The 24,387-nt window shown below is 39.8% G+C and overlaps 1 pseudogene; it reads right to left on the bottom strand.

Moving 5' to 3' along the window:
- Positions 1-20,330: 20,330 nt before the first annotated feature.
- On the bottom strand, positions 20,331-20,836 carry LOC121457999 (annotated as a pseudogene).
- Between the last annotated feature and the right edge of the window lie 3,551 nt (positions 20,837-24,387).

Here is a 24,387-nt window from a genome sequence, read left to right as displayed (position 1 = left end):
ACTGAATTATGGTGTTTGCAATAACCAGTGGAATATAAATAATGACATTTGATGATATAAAATAATAATTGGTAATTGTTAATGCAATCATGGCATCAAGGTTGAACATGTCTATAAATAGGTTCTTATGTTCAGAAACATGCTTAAAACTGCATGACAACTGAGACTTCAAAACTGTAGCACAAGTACAGGGCAGAGGAGAATGACTAAGTGTGGATGAAAAAAAGATTGGACTGGTATCCTTTGAAGTACGGTGGGGCAACTGCTTTTTTTTTTTAACATTTTCTTCTCTTTGTTTTCATGAATCTGGCTTTTTTAATTAGTGAAGAGAAGACTAAGAGCACCCCTCCCTCTCTCTTTCTCTTCGTTAGCTCCCATGATGCTTTTACTCTGTGGCACTGCTACTTTCTCAGAGAAACTACAACAGGCACTTGTCGTTCCTTTTGTGTTCCCTGACAACTAACAAAACCAAATGCTTTTGTCTCCAGAATATCTGGGAGGTAGAAAGAAGAGAGTGCTCTTCAGCCAAGAAGACCTTGCAAATGTCCCCAACTCCAAACTGAAATAACCAGGGACTGTGTAGTTTCAAATGTGTAAGCTATCCAATAACCATTGACTGACATTCTCTTTCTGTTGGATTTGACCAGAGGTGGATCCTGCTGCTTGTAACCTAAAGCTCCACTTGAACAAAAGCTTTCCCCAATTCCAGGCTTAATTCACACTTCTGTCGCAGGTCGTCAGAGAATGACTTGCTTGCCTTTCATACAACTTGACATAATTCTAATTTGCTGCAATCCCTATTTGGTTAATAGATGTGTTTCTAATCAAAATGCTTCTCAACTGGAAAGATGGTGTACGGTTTTCTTCATCTCTGCATTTCTGACACTCAGCCTGCTGCCCTCATGAATTACACAAACCCAGGAAATTATGTTGAAGGAGTGAGGAAATGAATGAGAAGACAAGAGTGGGATGCTATAGAGGGATTATCCATAAGAACTCACCACGTTTCTTCTTTGACACAAACAAAATTGTATGTAAGTATCTGTGCCTATGCAGACCACTTATGTAGATAGTATTTGAGCAGTAGGGTCAGGTGTATCTTTCAGCAGAAGGTGTTGATCTGTCAGTGTTATATCTTCTGTTCAACTTCTTTTCTTGCTTGAATGGCCAAGAATGTCATGTTCTAAATGGGGCACTACAAGAAGGCAGAATCTGCTAGCCTAATTGCCTGAGTAACCTTGTAGCTAGGAGGCCCCAAGCCTCTTTCATTAGAAAAGCAGTAGAGAGAAAACTAGTTCTGTTAGAGTAAGCCATGGATTTGTGTACATATGGTAAACTTTTGTAACTTGTCTTGTTCTGAGTAGGCAAGGAGAAAGACATCTAAAGAGGTCTAGTGTTCATAGTGGCACCTCAATCATATTTGAATAAATAAAGACTGCCTGAAGTTCTGAGAGTAAAACAGTCCCATTGGTCAGCCTTACAGACCATGTTATGGTAACATACACTTTTAATCCAGTAGCCACCATGGCATGCACCTTTAATCCTAGTAGCCACACTAGTTGCCACAGAAATCAAAGGTGTATGCCTTTAATGACAGTGGTGCACACCTTTAATCCCAGTTCTAGAGAGGATTAAAAAGTGGGAGGAAACAGCACTCAACAGATAGTCTCATTCTGAGATTCCTGGAGGCAGGATCGCCATTTCAGACTGAGGTCAAGGTAAGAGCCAGTTGCTGACTGTTTTGCCTTTAAGATTTTCAGGTTGAACCCCAATTTCTGACTCTGAGTTTTTATTAATCTTGTTTCATTTGGTGCCCAACTTTTTGCGGCATAAATTTATGAAAAAGCTATTTTCCTGGGGCATTTTAGCCACTAACCCAGACCATGGCTGGGATTGGAATTCCAGCTCTAGGAATCAGAACACAAACGTAGCCACTGGGATTCCAGGGAAAAAAACTAATGCTCCCAGCTCCCATCTGTCCTAGCTGAACTTCCATGTAAAGATGGAAAATAGACAGAGTATCGGGATACGTTATGTTATTGTGTTGTCTTTGAATGGTTTGACTACTGAGAAAGGAGCAACAGCTGCTAAATGACTTTGGATTATAAATTAATCCAAAGGATTTTATTAAATTTATATATTTTAAAATTTTCTTGACTTCAAAATTTAAGTCAAAAGATATGTTATTTTGGAGAAGAGATTTTGTTTTTGTTTCCACAGGAAATGAGAGTCTGTGGATTCATTCTTGGTTAAGAAAAATATTTGATCAAGGAAGACCCCTGAAAAATCTCCAGTGGGAACAGATGGTCCAGATGATCCAGTGTTTTAGAGTACATATGTTGCAGTTTCCTCTGAATTCTATATCCAGAACAGCTTCAAGACTGCTGGCTGAAATGATCCAGCAACACAGAGGACTTGAATAAGGACTTGACCATAATCCTACAGTTTCTTTGGGTTCCCGTAAGATTATTAGTGCCCCCTAATCAACAGAAAGTAGCCTAGAAAACTACACCCACATTCCCAAAAAAATGGATTATGAATGTTTGTTTTTGTTTAATGTGTTAGTTACAAGTTTTTGGGTCCAAAATAAAGCTAAACAAAGGAAATTATATTTAAGGTTCTTGTTTTGAAAAAAAAAAAGGCCAGGAGGTGGTGGTATATGCCTTTAATCCCAGCACTTGGGAGGCCGAAGCAGGCGGATCTCTGTGAGTTCAATGTCAGCCTGGTCTATAGAACAAGTTCTAGGATGGGCTCCATAGCTACTGAGAAACCCTGTCTTGAAAAACTGAAATAAGGAAAGAAAGAAAGAAAGAAAGAAAGAAAGAAAGAAAGAAAAGGAAAAGAAAAAACTGAGATACAGATATGATTAGATAGAATGGTAGAATATTGAGTCTATTTTTTTTAAAGTAACTATTAGTTTTAAATGTTTTACTTTCCTTATTGTATACAAATTTCATATATTGATACAAATTTGAGATTAATTTCGTTAAAACATACTGTACATACATTTCTAAGCTTATTCAACGTATTTTAACTATACAGCTTATTTAACAATGTAATACAAATTTCTAGCCCTTGAAAATTATTATTACCAACTATTTAGGATAATAAAGAAATATAGGTTAGTAGTTAATCACCTAGTATAACCAAACTTGTAGTCACATTAGGTACGTTTTCAAGGTCAAACAAAGATATAATTTAGATAGGCAGGTCATCTTCAAACACTTCAGAGGTCTACAGAATATGGCATTTGAGATGTTTTAATAACCTTGGTTCTTCTTTTTTATGACAATGAGACATGATTGCTCCTGACAGCACCAATTTACTTCAGAGAAGATAATGGGCATCGAAACTCCACATGGAGTTTACTCTCTTAATGGCAAAAGCAAGGCACTGGCATGAAAATGCCCTTGCTTTGACTGCTGGCATTATGCTATCTGAATTAGACAAGCAGGGCACAGAATATCCCGCTTCACAGAAAAGTTTGTTGAACATGCTAGGCTTGTAGGCCTATGTTGCAGAGGAACTTGGGGTGACTCTCCAGGCAGCCAGCTCTTTCTGTTGTTACTCACATTTTTTGGAAGTCACTTGCTTGTACTTCCTGATTACCTTGTTAATATTATTTTTTTGAGTCTCTGAAGCAGTTGAAAATTAGATCTATAGTTATAGCTTACCAAAGCAAATTATGTTTTTATTATTTTTATTTATTTTTTTTAATTGAAAAAATTTCTGCCTCCTCCCCTCCTCACATTTCCCTCCCCCAACTCTTCTATCCCTCCTTCCCCAGACCAAAAAGGTGTCAGGGTTCCCTGCCCTGTGGGAAGTCCAAGGTCCTCCCCCCTCCATCCAGGTCTAGGAAGGTGAGCATCCAAACAGGCTAGGCTCCCACAAAGCCAGAACATGCAGTAGGATCAAAACCCAGTGCCATTGTCCTTGGTTTCTCATCAGCCCTCATTGTCTGCCATGTTCAGAGAGTCCGGTTTAGCACGCAGTACTTATATGACAGTGCAGGAGGAGCAAAGCAAGTTATGTTAGAAAGTAAATTAGGGATAAGACTTTAGACTCACCAAAATAGGATAGATATGAAATATTTTCTCTGAATTTGTCAAATGCAAATGGACTAGACATTGTTGATGTTTATTGCCTGTATATGTCATATATAGTCATTGTACTTATTGTATATAGTTTTCTTACATTAGTTATAGTCTTCTGTTTTATTTTAGACAAAAGGGGGAAATGTAGTGGCATTTCAATTGTATTTTAATAAATAAAACTTCCTGAAGATCTGAGAGTAAAACAGTCCCACTGGTCAGCCTTATAGACCAGGTTATGGTAACACACACCTTTAATGCCAGTAACCACAATGACACGCACCTTTAACCCCAGAAGCCACACTAGTTGCCACAGAAATCGGGTGATGCATGCCTTTAATCCTAGCCCTAGAGAGGACTGTAAAAAGGGAGGAAACAGCTCTCAACAGACATTTTCATTCTGAGATTCTGGGAGGCAGGATCGCCATTTCAGACTGAGGTCGAGGTAAGAGCTAATTGCTTTGCTTTTCAGATCTTCAGTTTGAACCCCAATTTCTGACCCTGAGTTTTTATTAATCATGATCCAGGTGTTCTTAGACAAAGAAGAGACTATGACAACAGAGGCTCTGCTCTTCAGCAGACAGATTTTGGGGCCATTGGCAGATCATTTCAAGAGTGAATTTGAGCTCTTCCACCTATTAACTGTGAGATACTAAGCTTCTTAATTTCTCTTATAATCAGTACCTCCATCTGAAAAATAGGACAAGACTGATTCCAACTTCCTAAGGTTATTGTATAAATAGAATGTAAACAAAATAATTCACATGTAAGTGTCTACCCTGTCTCTGTATGGGGACTATATGAGTGTTTAATAAATGGTCAAATGGATGTAGAGAATTCACAGGTGAGAGTAGAGAGGGACAGAGGCAGAGTAAACCATGCTTAGTAAAGTTTTCCAATTGCTAAGCACACCCAGGCTCTGAATTGCCCACGTCTGTCACTGCACATTGTAATTTAGTAAATCATTTCAAGCAGTGGGGTGTTTGCTTATTCAATCAAGAAGCAGATTTATGCCTAATTCTGGCAGCTTCTCTACAACGTGCTATGAGCTTAGGAGGCTCCCAAGCTCAGAAGCCAGATTGCAGCACAGTGATTTATGGGATCTGGGAGGTTGGTCCCACAGCCATGAGCATAGGGCATCAATCTGAGGCTTGTGGGGAGCCCTGATTTGGCTTGGCGCAGCTTGGCCATGCACCAGCCATGTGCCCCTCCACCTCACGGAGTACTTTCCAGAGCATAGGATCCCTAAGTTGAAATATAACAACCTCCGGGAGGAGAGAACGGCATCTTCGAAATGAGAGGCATGTATTGGAGAATTGCAGTGTGAGAAAAGAGGGCCTGGGGAGCTGACTCTCCAGGAGAAATGTTTGCCACACAAGAGTGAGGACTAGAGTTCAGATGGCTGGGGCAACCTGCCAGTAGACTCAGGCCATGGAGCCAGGGAGGCAGAGAAAGGATTCCTGGACCAAGATGCCTTGCTAGACTAGAAGAATCAGTGAGTTCTGGGTTCAAGAAAAACACCCTGTCTCAGTGTGAGAGATGGGGAGCAAGGGAGTAAGATGCTTACTGTTAGCTGTATATGTTCATACATGGGTGCTCCGACTTGTGCAGACACATCCATACAAACGCACATTGTATATGCAGTAAAAGTGGAAAATTTCAGAACACAATGTCATTTTAGAGAGCGGGAGATCAGAGTTGGAGGGGACTTCAGAGCAATCACAAGAAACTATTGGCAGAGAAATCACATGTCAGTTTTAAAGAATTTATGGGAGCTTTTCTAGGAAGAATTAAAGGATGAAGACTCAAGACAGATCTTCAGGTGAGAGGTGATAGTGGCGTGATTCAGAGACGACAAGGACAGCTACAGGCTGGCTATAGGGGAGGAAAGAGCTGCTGAGCCTGACTGTCATGGGTACCACTCAACTGACTTCATTTTCACAAGTCTGTCCTGCAGGTACTGCAAGAGTGAGAGAAGGAGGGCACAGAGAAGTGAAGTAGCTTGCTTCAGATCACACAGCATGCCAGAGATAGCAGGGAGTCCAGCCTGAGTTCCTGAGCTTCAGGATTCCTGCATACAACCCAGGAGCTCTGCTGCCTGGCCACCCACGGGTTTTCAGGGAAGTTAGGATTCAAGATCTGCAAAAATCATAGCACCTGATGTTCATCCTGGTGCCTGGTAGCAATCATGTACTATTTCTTTTGTCTGTGAGTATTTATGTATGTGGTGTGTAGGCACGTATGTGTATGTGTTTGCGTGAATGAACGCACATGCATTATCTTTCATAGTTCTGTGTCCACCATCTGGATTGAGGCAGGGTCTCTTGCTGAGCCTGGAACTCATGCCTCGATTAGCCTAGATAAGAACCTTGCTTCTTGGGTTCCATATCAGCCTCCCAATGCTAGGATTGCATGTAGGGTGTCTGGTGTTCACATGGATGTTGGGGGTCTGAACACCAGACTTTATGCATGTGTGCCAAACCCAGCAAACAATTTCCTGGCCTTCAGTTGCTATTTCTTGAATGAATAACTAGATTAACGGACAAGGGAGAACTCACGTGACTGTGTATCTCTACCTGGTTATTTCCCCCGCTTTGACCAGTCCAACAAAGTCCCTTTTCCCTGCAAGCCTTGTCCTCGCCTCTCTAACACAGGCTTAATTGGGAGTTTCTTTGCGCACCCCACATGATAATGGATGTGAGGGCATTTTGTAAATGACAAAGCACTCAGCCAGTGTGGTTATTGCAATTGTTACTGTGCAGGCAGAGACCCCACATTGGGATGCTAGGTGACATTTTTCTTCCTGTTGAACTGCACAATCTCTTTTTGCCTGCAAGTCTTCAGTGCAAATTAATTACTGTTATCTGCGCCCAGGGACTGAGGCCACCTGGCCACCCCTCTCTTCTGGACAGCAAAGGCACTGTTCAGATGAGGACTGGGGACTCCTTTTTTTTTTCTCTGAGGCAGCCCCTCTCTCCCCTCTGTACTTCTCCTTTAATCTGCATATTATCATCAACACAAAGCCCTCAGAATAACATCTGACAAATGACGCCTATTAAAAAAAAACTGCGCGCACTTCTCTTTCTCCGCCTTCTAATTTGGAATAGCATTATAACTATGCATCGCTAGACAAGCAATATTATGTTAAGAACATGATAAAATACCAGCAGCTCTGTAATGGCACCAACCAAATGGTAATTTCTGCTTCAGAAATTGGTCATTTATTTTGCTGGTCTGTTCTTACGTTCAAATTAGATGAAGTTTAATATACTGTAAAATTGAATGTATTCTGTCCTTTTCAACAAATATGGCATGTGTGAAAATGATTTATGGCTCGTGGGAACCTCTAAAATGTTAAATAATCTCTTTTTTTGTGTTTCTTAAGTAAGTTATGGCCCAGGAGTTTAAACACAGGAATAGCAAAACTTTATTAAGCTCCAGGCTCTGGTTCTCCTGCGATCAGAATGGGAGCCCTGGCCCGGCACATATTACAAGGGGCGGTAAGAGCACACACAGTAATTGCTACATTAATTTTCTTCTATTAACTATAATTGGGAGGAAAGCAAGTCTTCCCCAGTGAGTGTTATAATTTGCGACTTAATTTTTAATAAAGCTGTGTTGAGACTATGGGTGCTTACCACAGGTCAGTTCCTCAATGGTAGTGGGGCATCCTGTCTCTGATGGAGCGTGAGAAGATCAACTTCAGTGGTGTGTGTGTGTGTATACTGGGTATGCATGTGCGTGTGTGTTAGAATGTGTAAGTGTGTGTAAATTTGTGTGTATGTGGACCTGTGATGAGTGTGTGTGCATTTGTGTATGTATGAGGACCTGTGAGTGAGTGTGTGAATGTATATGTGTTGGTTTGTACTGTGTATGCATGTGCTTGTGTGTGAGTGTATGAGTGTGTGTGTGCACTTGTGTGTGTATGAGGACCTGTGAGTGAGTGTATGAGTGTGTGTGTGTGCACTTGTGTGTGTATGAGGACCTGTGAGTGAGTGTATGAGTGTATATGTGTGTGTGTGCACTGTGTATGTGTGCATGTGTGGGAGTGTGCTTGAATTTGTGTGTATGAGGACCTGTGATGAGTGTGTGCACATTTGTGTGTGTATGAGGACCTGTGTGTGTGGATGTTGGTAGGGTGATGGAGTAGAGAAGACAACAATGAGAGAGAAGAGTATATAAGCTTCTCAGGGTTAAGGCACCTAAGGTTCCCTTCTGGCTTGACTACCCTTCTCCAAGACACAATGAGAATTTATAAAATATGGACACATATTCAAAGATATGGTTCAGTGGCCAAGACAGTTCTCCTGACTCATTTGTTTCATGGCAACAACTAAAGCATTTGAACATCCCAAGATTCTTAGCTTTCTTGCCTGTAAAATAAGGAGAAGATAACAACAAGGACAACAAAGGCTTATTAGAAGCACAACACACTGTTGTGAGCACCTGGCACACAGTTCTCCACTAGATGCACACAACCACTCTATGATGTTCTTATAGTATCACCTCCATTTTATTGATGCAGAAACTGAGCCATTGCAAGAATGAGGACCTTGCCCGAGATAATAGAGCAAACAGCAATGATAAAGCTTAATCCAGTCTACTCCAAAGTCTGAGCTTCAAACTGTTGGGGTAAGACTTCTGATGGAGGAGGTCATTGGCTAATAAAGGAACTGCCTTGGCCCATTTTATTGGTTAGAGGATAGGTGGGAGGAGTAAACAGAACAGACGCCTGAGAGAGACGCCATGCCCCGCTCCCGGGATGAAGCTCCGACCCAGGATGGACATAGGCTAGAATCTTCCCGGTAAGCGCACCTTGGGGTGCTACACACAGATGATTAGAAATGGGCTAAATTAATATGTGAGAATTAGGCTAGAAGAGAATGGGCCAAGCAGTGTTTAAAAGAATACATTGTCCGTGTAATTATTTTGGGTAAAGCTAGCCATAGGGGTGGCCGGGTGCTGGGGATGCAGCCCCGCCATCCCTATTACTACAGACTTCCAGAATTATAAAGGGGCATATAAAAGAGTGGGTGTGGCTGGACTTGGTACCTTCTCTCAAAGACGTCTTTCACTCTGCAGACATTTGGTCTCTGCTGTCTGCTACTTGAAGCCCTATGCTCCACAGAGGTACAGATGGATGGTAGAGCGGCTATGAGCTTTCCTGCCCTTGACACGCTCTTGGGAGGCGCTCTATGAGTCCAGTCCTATTGCTCTTGTCTGCAGAGCACTCTGATGCTCACAGAGAAACCCAGTTCAAGCAGTTGTGTACGCATTGGGGTCATTTCTTGTGACAGTCGTTCCAGACACATGCCAGATTCTTGGTGCCATTTGTTTCATTCTCATAGCAGCCTGGTCAAGTATTCCCCAATATCTTCATTTGACAGATTCGTTAACAGTGGGCCTGTCCTCAGCTGCAAGTCTAACCCATGATCCTACAGCATACCCCAAACTTTCATGATCATGATACCTAATTCATCACAAAGCAGATTTAGCCAACAGGATTTTCCTAATCGTCCAAGAAGCCAAGGGAAAAATCATCCCTGAGCAGGCAGATGGTTCCTGTAGACACCACAGACAACCAGAGCAACAAGAAGGCTGGGGTAAACACAAAACAGTGGTGGACAAAAGAGGGTAGAAAGATGTTATTGGCAAGTGCTTCTGACTAAATCTTAACTGGAATTCTTTCATTCTTCATAGGTACACTGAACCAATTCTTAACCTCTTAAAGACTCAGGGCGTGGTGGAGGGTTGATATCTTCCTTCAGAGCGTGACAATTTCTTGTGGTGCTGTGTGGGCAAACAATGATAACCCCATGCCTTGCAGAGAGAAAACTATCCGTTAATTGTGACTATAATGGCATTAAGGGTTCTTGCAGAGTCATTTGAAAAAGACAAACAACTGAGGAGTAATAAATAAGGAAATATCTACCTCTGTAATTTGTTGTTGACTTCCTATTCAGACCTTTCTAAAGAGACTGGGGTAATTTAAACATCCAGAAAAACCCTCCTGAACTATGAAAAAAAGAGCTAGCCCATAATTGTTCCCCCCCCCTAAATATTCCATTGTCTTGCTATGACCTGGAATCCTGGATTTCGTGCTTCATATAGAGTTCAGATGTTTCTTGTGACTGGGCAACTTGGAGGAATTAAAGGATTATTATGAACTTTAATGTGCATAAGAATCATCTTGGAAGAATGCTTATTCTGTAAATTTCTAAACTTGTTGTTACAAGACTAAGATTCAAGCACCAGGAACTTCAAATCTACAGTTTTGTTAGTTCCCTCCACTTTTCAATTTTATTTATCTGTTATCTCTCTAGAAACTAGATTCAGAATGGAATCCTGAATGATCAATTATCAAGTTTGAAACTGTTCATTTGTCTATTCATCCATCCATCTATCCGTCCATCCATCCATGTATTTCACAATGTGTTCTAAGAATACAGTTTAGTGGCACATTATAGGATGGGAGATTTACAAATAATGTAAAGCACATTTGCAAAGATCGATGTCCTTTCTCCTTGATTTATAAAATCTTGCTGATTTATTTGAAGAGGAATTAATCTTATTTTCCAGAAACTAACATGCATTCTTTCCTAAGAGAACTGGAGAAAGTTTTTAACACATAGAGAAGGTTGCCCCGAGGTGAGTGTGCCCTCGACATTATCTTCTCTGAGTCTGCTTCCCCTTCTGAATGGTTTGATAAAGCAACAGAATCACTACAAGTTTCTGGATGTTCTCCTCATACCACACACCCTCCTTCTGATTTGGGGGCAGTTTTCTTTTGTCTGTGGATGTTTCTTTCTCTTCTCCCATGGAGTAATGATTTCTATTCTGGCTTTTCTATCTCACTTCCCTTTTCTCTTATCCATCCCCCCTTCTTCCTCTCCCTTCATCTTCTTTTTCCCCTGTTCCTTATTAAGTCCTTGTAAATATCAGATTTTTTTCTGATTTCAAATCTTCCATTTTAGTCTCTCTACTCTTTTGGAGACCCAAAAAGGTTCTTGTCTATATGTTTTTAGAAATTGTGTGTCTCTTCTTATTAATTTTAAAGTAAGTAAGTTGAATGATTCATATTTCTCTGCAAATCAACAAAAGGAATAAATCTCTGTGCAATAGAATCAACCCATTTTCTCCCTGGGAGTGTGACCCTCAATGAGAGCATGAGCTATTCCTCTGGGTCAGTGCAGTAACGCCAGCATGTTTTCCATAAAGTAAAAGAGAAAAGGGCATTTCAAGATGACCTGGCTCCAGCACTTACTCCTCTGATAAACCAGCCTTAAGAGTCTGAAAATGTCGTTTGACTTCTCTGGGCTCTGCTCCCATTCATAAAGCAAGTGGGTTTTACAAACATTTCTAAGTATGAAATCTTCCAAGAGTTTAGTCTTTGATCCATTTCCTACAGAAATGCTATCAGCTGCTGAATTTCACTAGCCTGACAGCCTTCACTAGGGTGTTCAGGGTAGTTGGTAGTAAATAGAAGACAATTGATTTGTTTGTTGTTTGGTTTGGTTTTGTGTGTGTGTGTGTTCTTTTGTTTTTTGTTTGTTTGTTTTATTTCCGTCAAATCTCGTGTACACTGCCAGGTGTAATGTCCTCTTCCTACCTTTATTAACATTTTATTTATTTATTTTTTCTTCTTAGGAGTCCAAGGGCATCCACCGAATTATTTAGGTCATGAAGGGTGTTCTCTGGACCTTCTTGTCCTGCAGGCAGATACCTTCTTTTCCTATTCCCTGAAGGTATTTGATGTTCTATCGGGAACTCACCAAGGCCAGCTGGCTCAGGTCTGAAAATTCATGGGATAAAACCGGACTCGCTGAACATAGCGGACAATGAGGACTACTGAGAACTAAAGAGCAATGGCAATGGGTTTTTGATCCTACTGCACGTACTGGCTTTGTGGGAGCCTAGGCAGTTTGGATGCTCACCTTACTAGACCTGGATGGAGGTGGGTGGTCCTTGGACTTCCCACAGGGCAGGGAACCCTGATTGCTCTTTGGGCTGACTAGGGAGGGGACTTGATCGGGGGAGGGGAAGAGAAATAGGAGGTGGTGGAGGGGAGGAGGAAAAAAATCTTTAATAAATAAATAAATAATAATAAAAAAAGAAAGACATAACCCTGTTTGCAATCCTTTAGTGGTTTCCAAATTCCCTTCATTTACTGTCAAGCAAATTCTTTCATACCCTGTTCCCTACTGGGAATTGCCCTTATTGAATTTTTAGCACTGCTAAGGAATGTCCTGTAGACTTTGAAATGCTTTTGTGATACATACTAAGAAGTAGATGACAAAAGATGTCACCACCTGGCTTAGTTCTTGGTCATCTAACCACCAAGTCTTTCTTGCTTGACTGAGTTTTAGTTTACCAATTACCCACATGAAATGAGACCCCGAGAATTATATCCATCCCTTTTCTATGCAGCAACTTCAGATTCCAGGTTCGGAGTAATTTTGGGCCTATCCCCAAATGAAAATGCCTCTTCTCGTAGAGGGAGTGGGCCCCATTTCTGGTGCCCAGGTGCTCGTCACTTCCTCTGCAGCAACATCCTTTTCCTAGTTCTGCTTCCGACAATCTCTTAGGATCAGCTCAATTGTTCCAATCAGAGCTACCATAATTCTCTGCTTCTTGTTCTCCCTAGAAATATTTTTATCTTCTCCATCTGACCTCCAAATCGTTTCTCAGTGTCTATGGCCATTATTTTAGATCATAATCTAATGTCCTACTTAAATTTCAGATTCTCTTATGTCATAATTTTATTCTTTTTATTGTTGTTTTGTGTTTTTTAAATGGGGCTTCATATACCAGGCTGCTTTCAAACTCATTGTGCAGCTGAGAATGGATTTGAACTGCCAATCCTCCCAACTCTGTAGTTTCAGTGGTGGAATCACAGGTCTGTGCCACTATGGCCAGCACATCCTTTCATACCTAATGTTCTCGTACCTTTCATTTTTGTGAGACAGAATTGTATTCAAACTAGCAACCCTTCAGTTCTCTGTAACATTTGCACTAATATCTAAGCTTCTTACCTCCTTGCTCTGGCACACAAAGTCCTTCTAAGCTTCTTACCTCCTTGCTCTGGCACACAAAGTTCTGCCATTCTGCTTCTTTAGTATTCGGAGTTTTTCGACAGTGTTGAAAGAGTGATCCTCTACTTTTGATAGGAATACTATGGGGATAGGACACAAACTTTAGTGGCTAAAGGATGTCTTTGCTTTCCCATGTCATTATCTCATGTAGTGTGAGAGCCTAAATGGATGGTGGAAGATGGAGGGGAAAGGGGATGCTAATGACCTGCCCTCTCCAGATGTATATCAATGTGTACAAGAAGTGGTTTTGAATTCCCAATTATGGGAATTGTGGCCATCATAGCACCTCCTTCTGTTATCCTCCCTCCTCTCTTCCTGTCCTCCCCCTACTTTCTCTCCCACCCCTTTCCCTCCCTTATACATCTCCTCCTGTCTTTTCTCTCTTCATATTAGAAATAATTGTGCTTTACCATTTTAACTTACTATTTTACAAATTTTAAAATATTGATCTGTTGCGTGTGAGAGAGTGTGTATGATATGTATATGGGCACACATATTATGGAATGCATAGAGAGATCAGAGGAAAATTTTATTCAGACAGCTGTCTTCTATCTTTACGTAGGTTTCTGAAAATGAACTCAGGCTGTCAGGCTTTCCCTACAATGGCGTCACCTACTGAACCATTTGCCAACATGTACAAGTCTTTACTTAGAAGAAGGAAAAATAGCTCATGAGAAGCATTTTTCTTATCTTTCTAAACATATTTATTAAACTAAATTGGAATCCCCACATCATATATTTTTAGAGCTTGTCAAAGAGACATGACTGCTTAAGCATGTGTGTTGCAAAGTTATGAGAGTGAGTCTCAGCATCCAGAATAGCCTCTGTTGACTATGTGGTAAACACCAGACTCAGAGACACATTACATCCAATAATTGCCATGACCCTTATCCAATTAACTTCTTTTTGCATCTTAAAACCTGAAGGTCTAAAATATTAACATTGAAAATCACATCTACAATGGTTAAGGTGGAAGAAATTTGATCTCAGAGATGTCTGCCTTTGAAATGATATTTCTAATGTGACAGTAAACTATTTCTTGCTGTAACCTAGAAATTGGAGCTGTGTTAGTCATAATAAAAAATAGAGTGAAGTAAGTCCTGCTCTATAAGTTAAATATTACTATTTTTTTCATTTTTGTTGGTAGGTAAGTGTAAAAGCATAAAATCAATAATGAAAGTTTAAAATCCATTTTTATTCATCACAGCATCAAAATGGCTATCCCAGTTATACACAAGTTCACTGAGATGTGAAGACTTTGGTGTGATTGATGTTGGTGTGTGATGGTTTTTATTTTTAAGTTTTTATAATAAAGTTTATCTTAATGGTACATGAACAATGGGAAGGAAGGTCATCCAAAACTGACATGGCATTTCTATTCCATAAAATCTTCAGGGACCCAACCTTCTGGCAGAAAACTGTGCCTCCATCATGATCCAAGATGGCAGCTGGAACTCCAAATATCATATCCAAGTTCAAAGTGTGGGCATGGAGAAATTGATGAAGATATAAAAAGCAAAGAGTGAAAAGGGCTGGGTATTTAAGAAAGTTGCTAAGTGGTATCTCCTTTCCACATTACATTGGTTAGATCTTAGCTGTATGATCACACATAACTGAGAAAGAAGATGAGAAATCTAGTTCATTCCCTATAATGTCATAGTTCTGGATAACCATCCATTATTGGTAAAGAGAAATAAAATAGGTAATGGGGGCTTCTCTCTCTCTCTCTCTCTCTCTCTCTCTCTCTCTCTCTCTCACACACACACACACACACACACACACATACACACACACACACACACACTTGCTTTTAAATAATTCATCATTAAACACATCAAAACTAAATGCCTTATAAATCTTATAAATGTTGGATCACAGCGCAAAGGAAAATTCAGACATGAAAACTAAATCTCAGCCTCAGAAACAAGTCTCATGAAAAACCAATGATCCCCAAATGTCCCATCACATCCAATCCACTCTCACCGAAGCTAATGCAAATCCATTGACTTATCTTGGGAAGACCCATGTCATTAAACTTCAAATTCATATTCCAAAAATGCAGAAAATAATACATATCATCTAAGATTTGTGTGTGTGAGAGAGAATAAGGATGAAACAGTGACTTTCTATGCAGGTCGGTTTGCTTTTATAGCCGTGGTTTGTAAAACAATATTACACAATTTTATTTGATCCAGAGGTTTATAAGCCTACAAGGAAATCAGATAAGCAAGGGCTGTTTTAGTCACTAGTGGGATAGCCTAAGCTAACACACCGAATGAAACTGTACAGAGGAAGCTGATTGGCTGATTATTTTAATGACTTCAGAAATCACTGGGATTCATGTCAAAGGATGTTAGGGTTTTGTATTTCTCATCGTTGATCTACTTCATTCTCCATTAGCAGAATATCCAGCAAGCCCTTTTGATCCTGTGCAAAGATGACTCCAACTCTCATTTTATAAATTTAAAAGGCATGAATCTTGTCTTCAAGGCTTCTACTCATCTTAAAACAGTCCTCGGTCTTAGTCTCATTGGTTCTACTTGGGAAATACACTGATGCCTGAATCAACCACTGGTGGTTCGGTGATATAATCAGGAAAAAGCTAGGTAGAAAATGCAATAGGTTCGACAGGGAAATTAGTTTTTATTTTCTTTTATTAATCAGACTTTCCAGAGTCTGGTAAACTACTGCTATTTCTGTCCTTTGTTTTGGATTGGACGGTGGTGATGGTTACCTGAATTTTCAGCCTGACTGGAATGAGAACCACCTAGGGGATTCAAGCAAAAGATTTCACTGAGATGGGGAAGACTCACCTAAATGTAGATGGCATCATCACATGATTCATGAGCCTGGGATGAAATAAGGCCATAAACGAGGAGCCAGCTGGACCAGCATTCCCTCTCTCTGCCTCTTGGTCTGCTGGCATGAGCTGAACTCTCAGGAACGGTGAGCTAAGGTAGCCCTCTCTTGTCCTTTATTTGAGTCAGGTATTTCATAGAGGTAAATTCAAAGTTAATTGATTTGCCTAATAATAACCAGCTGGTTAGTGACAGCACCAAGGTGAGCAATCATTTCTCTTGGTTTCAGCTCAATGGTTTTTCTCACCATAAATCTCTAGCTCTCTTTAAAGAGTAAATGACCATCAACTAATTTGTAAGAAAACCCAGTAGCAGTTTGCTCCCTCCCTTAAACCATTGGTCCTTTTCTCTCAGTTTCCATCATTTCAATTTGGCTGACCACTCCACTCACAGAGGACATAAAACAGGAATTTATTCCCACAAAAGTATGTATTTCCTTACTGGAACTCTCAGTAACAGAATATTTGAGATTTACATTTTATTTCTAAGAAATGTGATTTAAAAATTCCTCTGAAAAAATTATTACTGTTTTCTCATAGGAACATAAATTTTAAAACAATATTTTTTCTCTCTTAAGAAATGAGTGCTTGTTTAAGGGGTGGTAGAAACCACAATGAGACAGAATGACCTGTACCGCCCACTGCTTGGGAATGGCTTCCATTGGCATGCTAATAGCAATAACGCATGAAAGGCCATATTACACACTGTGTTTTGTAACTTCTCCTGTTTACCAACACGTTGTAAACATATTGCAAGTTGATTCATTTAAATCCACACTTCCCACTTCAGCGCTTCCTTGTTTAATTAAGTCTTTGCTTATCTAAACCCGGCTCATGCTGCAAAACATTTATATCACTAATTTTTCACCATTATGAACAGTACAAAGATGACTAACTCATAAGTTTGGGTCATATTCCAGTTAGTATTCCTTAATTGTGAGAAATGAAAGTGAACCATGGTTAGCTTGAAGGAGGAAATAAAAATTTATTGAAAAGATTGATCCAATGTGCATATTTGAGTAACAAATTAATTTGTTAATGTCAGAAAGGAGATGTATCTGGGAGGCTGTGGAGATCTAATTGTAGGAACTAATGGAAGGTCCATGGGTCATCACCTTGGAGAAGAACCAAATACAATGAGATTTTTCTTTTGTACCAATTACTGAGGTACAGGGAAGACAGTCTGTGAGGTTTATCTTAGGCCCTTTTCCACTATTTGTCCAAGAGAAGATCTGGGATACTTGTTCGTAATCCTACAAGAAGAAAGAAAGAAAGAAAGAAAGAAAGAAAGAAAGAAAGAGGAAAAAGGAAAGGAAAAGAAAAAACAAAGTTTAAAATTCTAAGAAAATATTAAAGGCTTATATTAAGAGGAAAGTTATAGATTGTGAATAATAAAAAACAACAGAAAATATGCTTTTCAAAGTAACACTTAGATTTATTTCCTTAAAATAAAAATGGTTGAAGAAATAAATTAATTTTAAAAATCTTTTAAATGATGCCAATTATTTGAGAACTAAAAAAAAATATTCTTGCTTAAGGGTCTTTACTGATCTTCCATTGAATCTGAATTTTATTCCTAGTACCCATGACTGGAAACCTGTAAGTCAAGTTCCAAAATTTGAAAAGTCACAGCATGCAAAATTAACAGACAAAGATTGGTAACCCTTCTATATGCAAGGCAAATATACCAAGAAAGAAATCAGGGATACAAACAAGATCATTCATACATAATCTCCTCAAATATAGAATACCTTGGAGTAAGAATGCAACCGCAGATGTAAAAGACTTATAATGAAAACTTTCAGACACTGAAGAACAAACTTTAAGAAGATAGGTGAAGATGGAAAACCTTCCCATGCCTTGGGTTGGCAGTATTAATACTGAGAAAGTGTCCATCCAAAGCAGTCTATAGATTCAACTGAACACCGAAGAAAACTCCAAAAAATTCTTCACATAAACTGGAAGCATAAGCTTAGGCTTCCTGTAAAAGCATAAATAACAAGGGCAGCCAAAATTATTCTAGACAATAAAAGGACTGCTGAAAATATAATTGTTACTGATTTTCAGTTATATTACAGAGCTATAGTAAGAAACCCAGCATGATAGTGGCATTAAAAACAGATACATTATTCAGTGGAATAGAATTGAGGACCTAGACCAGAGTCTACACACTGACTTTAAGTTATATTACAGAACTATAGTAACAAAAATCAGCATGGTACTGACATTAAAAACAGACACATTAGTCAGTAGAAAAAATGAAAATTAAAACCATTTAGAGAATTCATAACATTACAGTCAGAATGGACAAGAAAAAATGACAGAAAATGCTGGCAAGGGTGCAGGAAAAGGAGAATATTTGTTCACTGGTGGTAGGAGTGCAACTTGGTAAGTCACTTTGGAAACCAGTGTGCTGAAGTCCAAAAAAGCTCAAAATAGATCTACCATACAATCCAGCTATCCAGCTCATATATATATATATATATATATATATATATATATATATTCCCAAAGGAATAGAGATATTTGCTCATTCATTTTCATTGCTGTTCTAATCACAATAGCCAAGAAATGGAAAGAGCTTAGATGTCCATCAGCTGATGAATGGGTAATGAAAATGTGGTCCATTTACATAATGGAACATTATTCAACTATTAAGAAAAATTAAATTATGAATTTTTCAGATAAATGGATGGAGATGAAAACATCTTCCTAATTGAGGTAGCCCAGGCGCAGAAATGCAAAATCATGTTGTTGTTTGTTTTTCTCAAATATGGATGTTAGCATTTAGCCTGCAAATAGATGTGTTTAATCTAGTCTGCCCATAAAGGTAAAAACAGTAATGTGTGAAGAAAGAAGAGGAGAATATTTCAAGGAATGGAAGACAAAATATAGTGCTATAAAGGGGAAAAATAGATCTAGAAGGATTAAATGGGTAGGGAGTGGAAGGGCAGGGTAGATGAGGGAATATGGGGAGGAATAACCAACTCTAAATATCTTTTCAAAAAGTCATATGAAAACCTACTACTGTAGACACTTCCTAAAATGTAAAATAGTTTAAATTGTGTTACTCTATAATGGGAGGACAATACCACAAGTAGACACCATATAGTACTAAATAAATCTCCTAATACAAGGAATGAGTTACCTCTTTTTGATTTGTTGGCCAGTGGGATCCTCTAGCCCCAAACATTATAGTCTATTGTCATTGCCCTAGGGTACCCTTCTGAACTTGACAGGAATTGGCTGAAGTCACCATATTGTGGAGTCCTAGATAACATGAAGAAATATATCTAGTATTCAACTGCACGCTTCACCCTATATGGACTATCTTTCCCAGAGCTAAGAGATGCTATGCACACTATTGGGGAAGAAAAGTACTGATCTATGTCATCCACTATGAATTTTGGGAGCTGCAATAATAACTTCCCTAGCAAGATATGCTTACTGCTGAATTACTGGCATGAGCATCATAGGATACTTTCAGATTGTACTTAATGCTCATTTCATGAGTCTATATATAGCACTGTCAGCAAGGCCAAGACATGTGGCTAGATATTCCCTAAAGGAGAACCTACTAATACAATTCTGCTAAATGGGCATAGCCATAAAGTGGCCTAATGATTTACTGCTATACTGATAGATCAGTGCATTATTCAAGCCTAATTAGAGAAGCTTCTTCTTTTAGTAGATGACAGTTAATATAGCAACCTATAACTGGCCAACATTTAGAGAATGAAAGACATTAGGGTATTCATCCGTAAGTGAATGTCTGTATCACATACTGAATGCTCAGGGATCATTGTCAAAAAAAATCAGAAAGATTGTAAGAGCTATAGGTGGTAGATAACTATGAAAACAATGTTTCACACATGAATATTCAGTGATTGTAACGGCATGCAAAAGACCTGAAGAAGCTCAAACCAGACAAAAATCCCAGCATGGAAGAAAGGAAGTGGGCAAGAAGTCCCACCTCTAGCTGAAAACTATAGACATTTGATAGCTTTTGGGAGAGGGTGAATCAATTTTATTTAATGGTATAACATTTGGCATATTACACACACACACACACACACACACACACACACACACACACCTACTCCATGGCAGTTCCCATGCCCAAGAGTAGTTAGACAATACAATAAAAATTGACTTCAATGGGGGGAGAAAAAGAAGAAGGAGAGAGAAGGGGGAGAAAGGGAGGAGAGAAAGAGAGAGAGAGATTTTGTACATAATAGATATATTCTATGAAATTCTCAAAAAATGGTAAAATCATTTCTTTTTTCTTTCTTTTTTTTTTTTTGACTGAACATGAGTCTTTATTGGCCACAGCTACTTGAGGGGGATGAAGCGTGAGGAGTGGGTGGCACCGATGCCAGGCCGGCCGTGCTTCACAGGCTTGTAGGTGATGGAGAACTCGCCCAGGTAGTTAGTGGCCGATCATCTCCGGCTTGATCTCCACCTGGTTGAAGGTCTTGCCATTGTACACGCCCACCATGCTCCCCACCATCTCGGGCAGGATGATCATGTCCCGCAGGTGGGTCATCACCACCTCGGGCTTCTCCATGGGCAGCGCCTCCTTCCTTCTTGGCCTTTCTCAGGCGCTTGAGCAGCTAGTGTTGCTTCCGCCGCAGGCCGCGGTTGAGGCGTTGCCTCTGCCTGGCGCTGTAGAGCTGCATCAGCTGCTCATAGGACATGTCCAGCAGCTGGTCCAGGTCCACGCCGCTGTAGGTGAACTTGCGGAAGGTCCGCTTCTTCTTCTGCTCCACTTCGGCCATCTTGGCGGTGACTCAGAAAAGGACGGTAAAATCATTTCTTAAAAATAGAAATAATTCAGGGTCATTTTGATTTGCATTTTCCTGAAGACTAAGGATGTTGAGCAATTCCTTAAATGTCTTTCAACCAATTGAGATTCCTCTGTTGAGAATTTTCTGTTTAGATCTGTACCCCATTTTTTAATTGTATTATTTGGTATTTTGATATCTAGTTCTAGAGTTCTTTATAAATTTTGGGGATCAGCCTTCTGCCAGATGTGTGGTTAGTGAAGATCTTTTCCCATTCTGTAGGCTGTCATTTGTCTTATAGGCAGTGCCCTTTGCCTTAGAGAAGCTTTTCAGTTTCAGGAAGTCCCATTTACTGATTGTTGCTTTCTTCTCAATGTCTGGTGTTATACTGGTGTTATACTTAGGAAGTGATCTGTGCCAATGTGTTGACAGCTACTTCCCATTTTCTTTTCTATCAGGTTCAGTGTAACTAAATTTATGTTGAGTTCTTTGATCCACTAGAACTTGAGTTTTGTGTATGGCAATAGATATGGATCCAGTTTACCCAGAAGATCTTTACTCTTTTCCTTTCTAGGGTCCTTCATGTGTGTCTTTCTTAGGGTCTACTGTAGAGGATGTGGAGTAAGGGGAACATTCTTTCATTGCTGGTGGGAGTGCAAACTTGTACAACCAATTTGGAAATCAGTATGGTGGTTTCTCAGAAAACTGGGAATTAATCTACCTCAAAAACTGGGGATCAATCTACCTCAAGATCCAGCAATACCACTCTTGGGTATATATCCAAAGGGTACAAAATTGTACCACAAAGACATTTGTTCAATTATGTTCATACAGCAATATTCGTAATAGTCAGAACCTGGAAACAACCTAAATGCCCCTCAACGGAAGAATGGCTAAAGAAAATGTGGTACATTTACACAATGGAGTATTACTCAGCTGAAAAAAAAAACATCATGAAATTTGCAGACAAATGGATGGAAATAGAAAAAAAAAACATCCTGAGTGACGTAACCCAGACCCAGGAAGACAAACATGGTAAGTATTCACTTATAAGTGGATATCAGATGTAATGCAAAACATAACCAGCCTATAATCTACAACCCCAGAGAAGCTAGGTAACAAGGAGGACCCTAAGAGGGATGCATGGATAGTCCTGGAAATAGGAAATAGATGAGATCTCCTAGTTAAATGGGGGTGGTAGGGTGGTAGAAGGGAGGGGAACAGATTGTCAAGTTGGGGGAGGGATGAGTAAGAGAGCAACAAAAGATATCTTGATAAAGGGAATCATTATGGGGTTAGGGAGAAACCTGGTGCTAGGCAAAATTCTCAGGAATTCATAAGGATGACTCCAGCTAAGATGCTAGCAATAGTTAGAGGGGTTGCCTGAAGTGGCCTTCTCCTCTAATTCGATTGGTCAATATCCTAACTGTAATCATAGAACCTTCATCCATTAACTGATGGAAACACACACAGAGATTCACAGTCAAGCACCAGACTGAACTCTGGGAGTATAGTCAAAGAAAGAGAGGAAGGATTATATGAGCAAGCGGGGGGGGGGGTGTGTGTCAAGATCATGATGGGAAAATTCACAGAGACGGCTGACCTTATTCTTTCTGAGCAGTGGATGCAGGTGAGGGTGAGGGAATGTGGGGAAGGAGTAGAAGGACAGGAGGAAGGGGAGACTGTGGTTGGTACATAAAATGAACAAAAAAATAAAATAAAAATAGTATAAATAACTCTAATGTCATGTATTAATTGACATCTGAGAAGTCAATAAAGGGAAAGTTGTCAATCTTGTCAATCAAATTAAAATATTATAAGAAACCCCAAGAGGGCTGACTCTGCATTTTTCTATTTATATTTTATTGTTAGCACCTAAACTAAAATGTGTTTTTAACTAAAATTTAACACTCTTCATTTTATGTTCATGAACTGTGCAACTAATGCACAAAGTAACTAGATAGTCCAAAGCAAGAGTGTAGATGCCTGCATTCCTCTGTAATAGAAATAATACATGGAACCCAATTAAAATTCTTTCATTATAATACAATGATATAAAATTCAAAATATTTAGGATAATAATTAGGAGCAAAGGTTTTGGGTCCAGATGCACCTTATTTGAGTTCAGTTCCTGCATTCTGTAGTTTCCCTTTCATTAACAATAAAATTTATTTATTCTTTGTGTTTTTTTCACATCATGTATCTTGATCCCATTCATTCTCCATCCCTTCATATAGAACCACCACTCTTGCACATCCCCCCTGGATAAAACAAAATTCAAGGATTCAAGATAAAAAATAAAGAAAATAAAATGAGGAAAAATAATTAAAAGGGGGTAGAAATTAAAAATCTTGTTACAGAAGCTGCAGTACAACCCAGCAAGTCATGGTGTATATTGCTTGGTCTATCCATCTCTACTTGCAAGTGTTTATGGTGTGGAGTCATTGGTCTGGTTTGATGTCCTTAGTTTCCACTACATGTTCTATGATGGGCCCCCACAAGAACTTTTCCTAGACATCCCTCTGGGCCTGATGTTGTGAAGATCCTGCAGCTTTGGGTCTGCAGGTCAGGTCCCATCATATGTTTCAGCAGACCATAGATGGGGTGGATGTTGGGGCAGGGGAAGTCATAACCCTGGGTCTGGGTCTGGGCAGTTGTAGGTTGGCCAACCAGATGGGAAATAGTGAAAGCTATCTCATGGTCATCATTTTGAGGGTGGCTCGTATACCTCTGCTAACAGGGTAGGATCTCTTGTGCTGACCTGGTGGGGTACAAGACCTGTTGTACTAAGTGTCACGGCTGGTGGGGATCAGGGATAGCTCTCCTACTCTTATGACCACAAGGCCTGTTCTACCTTCCCCAGGTACTGATGGGCAGGGGGAGAGCTTCTGTTCCCACCACAAGACAGAAGAGAAATGAGCTCTACCATGTTCACATCCTCAGGCTTGGTTCATTCACACCTGCACTAACATGGCTGGCTCTATTGCACTGCTCTGCTAAGGTGCAGGGCCTGCTTTCCTGAGTATTGCAGCTGGGGGCCAGGAACAGTTCTCTTGCTCTTATAACCCCCAGGGTCAGCTCTCCCACCTGTCCCGTGCATTGATAGGCAGGAGGAGGGGAGAACTTTGTAGTATCTTTAACTACAAAGAAATCATTCTTACCTCTGAGTTTCAGCCCCCTCCACAGTAGATCATATGGAATATGCTTACAGGACTATTTTGAAGATAGTACTAACTAATTCCTGCGAAGAAACTCAGAAGAGTGGCTTAATTCTAATAAATATTCATCTATGTTCTTATTTTTATGCATGACTAGTGGACTGACATAGCTTCTGGACTTCCCAGGAGAACCTTGGCTTTGCTGCTATACCACCCACACTGCAAACAAAATTATGAAGCAATTACTGGATGTCCCCAAAGCACTATGAAATATACGTCACATAATCTATCCTCTCCTGGCTGGCATTCCTGAGGGATGTCTCAAGCCACTTTCTCTTCTTAGCAGGGTGACAGTTGTTTTCTGATGATTTTGAAATACTCTTACTGCCTTCAGAATCTCATGTG

The sequence above is a fragment of the Microtus oregoni genome, unplaced genomic scaffold, assembly GCF_018167655.1.
Source record: "Microtus oregoni isolate MIOR12 unplaced genomic scaffold, Mior012 000016F_ref0000370, whole genome shotgun sequence".
In the NCBI taxonomy this organism is placed as follows: Eukaryota; Metazoa; Chordata; class Mammalia; order Rodentia; family Cricetidae; genus Microtus; species Microtus oregoni.
Note: the sequence above shows the minus strand (reverse complement) of the source record. Positions and strands in the feature narration are given on the sequence as shown.